The sequence below is a fragment of the Benincasa hispida genome, chromosome 6, assembly GCF_009727055.1.
Source record: "Benincasa hispida cultivar B227 chromosome 6, ASM972705v1, whole genome shotgun sequence".
NCBI classification, from domain to species: domain Eukaryota; kingdom Viridiplantae; phylum Streptophyta; class Magnoliopsida; order Cucurbitales; family Cucurbitaceae; genus Benincasa; species Benincasa hispida.
In genome coordinates, this window is record NC_052354.1 from 1,781,042 (window position 1) to 1,784,975 (window position 3,934).

A 3,934-nucleotide genomic window follows, 5' to 3' on the forward strand; every position below is an offset into this window, starting at 1 on the left:
AAGATTTCAACATTGACTTCCTTAAAATAACTTGTGGCCGAACACTCTAATGACGGTTATGTGGAAGATATGGCAGGAAAGAAACTCCAGATTTTCTCATGCTTTTTGGTTTTTACTGATGTAAATATATGAAACCTTTTAGGAGGCGTTAGCCGTTAAGGAAGTAAGGAGTGGAGTTGTTTAGTCTGAAAAGTTGTAAAGAATAAGTCATACCATTGGTAATTTTTAATCGTAGGAGCCTACAGTGATAGAAGATTCTACAAATATGACATTAATGGCAAAGCAAAAAATTAGATACGAGAAAAGAATGCCTTACCTCAGATCATGGCACCATGAAGATCTGCAATGAGAAGATTTTGAGCTAACGCATCCGGCCTGCAAAATTTGAAACTCTGATCACCCAATGAAACAGACAATAGACCACTATTACAGGAAGAAAATTAATTTAACAAAAAGGGGCCAAATCAATGTGAAAAAGGAACAGATAAATTTGGGGAAAAAATACAGAATAGGAAAACGATACAACATGGTGCAACCGTTGTTTCATATAGCTTTTCCACATATTGTGCGTTGGCTAAAAGATTTCAAACCTGAAATAGAAAAGTATAATTCATTGTCAAACATAAATGATAGCGACAGCCAAAGAAAACCCATTTCAATGGTTGCTTATGAAGAAGAAAGACAAACTTAAAACTCTATAGAGTGCTATAACATGACTTTGATTTTGACCAATAAGAGTGCTATAATATGACTTTGATTTTGAACAATAACCTTCTTAATTCCCCTTTCAATGAATAAGAATCAACAACTTGATTTTAATTCTAATTTAAGGAGACATTGACACTTTCATCACCACTTTCCTATTCAATACTGTAAGGGGTTTATTTATATAAATATACACACACACGCAAACAAATTATTAAAAAAAAAACACACACATGCATGCACACACATACAAATTATTAAAAAAAAAAAAAAACACGTGTGTGCACACACACAACAAAAATTCATTATCAAACATAAATGACCGTAATTCATTTCAATGACCATTTATCCAGAACAAACGTAACACAAAACAGAGTGCAATAAACATGACTTACCCAAAAACCTTTCGAATTCCATTTTTTATGGACATCAACTACTAAGTGCTAATACTAATTTCAAGATAAATAGACATATTCATCACCATTTTCCAATTCAATCTAATATGGGATAAAATGGGTGAGGAGCTAGTGATGAAAGCTCTCAACCAAGGAGATAAATGGAACTCACTTGTGGAAATCAGGCAAGTCAAATGTTCCATACTTTTTATGTTGCTTCATAGACATATGCCTTTTGGATCTTTTTGAATTGTTCTGCAAAGCTCTCTTACGAGAGCCAATCATTCTAGCACATTTTGGAACAAAGTTATCAAGAAGGATGCAAGCATCAACTTTAAACTCTTTTGACCGCTTAACTAGTTCTTAGCTCGTGATAGATCCTGTCAACCACTCTTCATCTATTATTTGAAACCTGCAGAGGTGAGATTAAAGTTAACCAAGTACATACTACACATAGTTCTTTTTCCTATAACTAGGTTTATGAGACATCGTATATAACATTGTGGCTATGGTCTAGAACACTACTTTTTGGAGACTTCACCACCCAAAGCCAAACTCATAAAACAACAATTTCCCTTTTAGATGTTATTAAGATTATGTTAATTTATCACAGTTTTTTCATCTTTTTTAAGACCACATTTAAGTTCTTAACTGTATCCCAAAAACAAAATTTTAAAAACTACTCTTTTTAGTTTCCAAAATTTGGCTTAGATATTGAAATTGCTTTTGAAAAGCTGGTAGAAAATAAAGAAACATGTGAATGATGTAGTGTTTATGAGATTAATTTTCAAAATACAGAAAACCAAGGACTAAATGGTAAAAGGCCTTTTAAAGTTTCCATTGAGGACAACTTACATCCATAGTTGTTGTGAAACCCGGATTTTCATTTTTTCGACTTAAGCAGATAATTAAGGGATTTAACTAAGTGAAAATTAAATCCTATGTTGAAGAGAAAGAAATTTCTAAGTGTTGAATGGATTTTCCTTGAGTAGTTTTGAGTTAAGCCTTAATTGATGAAATTTGGTAAGTGTAAGGTCAAAACGGACCCATGCGTTGAGTGTTAGGAGACATTAACGCATAAGATGAGAAGGCAACCATGCGTTTTTAAGGTTGGACACATGGTTGGCCGAAGTATTGGCAAGAGCTGCACATGCATTTTGTATGCGTGAGCAAGAGCAGAAAAAGCAAAATGTTGAGTGCAAGGCGTTGGGCAGATGATCGTGTAGAATTTGAGCAGTGCTACACGATGAGGTAGACAATCGTATAGTAAATGAGCGGCGCTACACGATGAGGTGGGCAATCATGTAGGCGGGCGCTAGATGATCACGTAGCAAGGCGGGGAGCTAAACGATGAGGTAGGCGATCATATAGCAATGCACGGAGCTAAGCGATGCACTAGACGATTGTGAAGATGCACGCAGCGTTAAACGATGCGAAATGATGTGCTAGACAATTGGGCTATACGATAGACAAAGTACTACACGATCAGTGTAAGTATTAGACGATAAACGTAGAAACTGGACAATAGCTCTAGACGATAGCACCAGACAATGGCATTAAGCATTAAGCGATGTGCGAGTGCTAAGCGATTGATTATACGATGGTGCTACGCGATGGGCGTGGGTGCTAAACGATAGACGTGTTGTGTTAGACGATGAACAAACGTGCTACACGATAGGTGGAATACTAAGCGATGGGCGCTACGCGATAGATTCAGACACAGGGCGATAACGCTAAGCGATGAGCGGATGCATTGGGCAATAAGGCTTCAGCGCTAAACGATGGAGGTAAACGATAGGCACGGTAGCTAAGCGATAGGCTATGTGCGAGATCGGTGAGAGCGAGATCGTTGAGAGCGGGATCGTTTCAAAATGACTGAGCTACACGATGGGTGGTGGAGCAAACCGATAGATAAAGGAACTAAGCGATAGAGGGGTGCTGAGGCTTGCGTTACACAAGACTGATGAGCTCATTAGGAAAAATGGATTTATCGACGGAAGTCTAAAACAGAGATAGTAGAAGTTGGATGAATAAATATTCATGCAAAGTGAGTTCTATGCATGAAGAAGACACATCAAATAGGAGGTGGATGAAGCTGGGCATTGGCAAAATAAGAGGAAAACGCCTGGATGTGATGAAAGTAAAAGGTGTCAAGTAAAGGAGAAGGGTGAGATGCCTATAAAAGGAGCAGAACGTTTCACTTTAACCCACAAACCATTTAAGTTCATAAAGATCACTAAGAAATGAGGAAGTAAGAGACATTCGTGCGTCAAACGAAGGAAAAGAGGTGCTGATCGGACGAAAGACAGAACAGAGGTGCTGAAGGAAGCCAAATGTACGGACAGACGTGGGCTAAATTCAAACGAGAAGTTATTCCGGACTACTCAAGCAAATAAGTTGATTTTTGGACCAAAAGTTTTTAAAATGAATGTAGATTTGGTATGAGGGCTGCCTAAATGAAATTCTAACTCTAAGGTTGTCAAATTCAAGGAAAACCGAGAGATACTCACCAGTGGGGAAACAGTCGGGCCAAAGGGAGTGAACTCGAGACTCTGAACTATCGCCAAGGAATTTCAAGGCGAAACTCTAAGGGTCCAGCAGAAGAGTAAGGGAAATCGGGTGAACTGGGAGGAAAAAGAAATCTCAACGGGTCACTATGAGTGGTTTCTTCTTTTACTCTTTTAAGCATATTTAGAATTAATATGTTGTGGTTTATGAGTAAATGCTTATGTTATGAGTGAATAGAAGGTTGGGATGGTCAGAAGGTCTATGGACCTAGAACCTGAGCCCAAAATAAATCCTTACAGGATGGTCAGAGGACCGAAGAGTCTAGT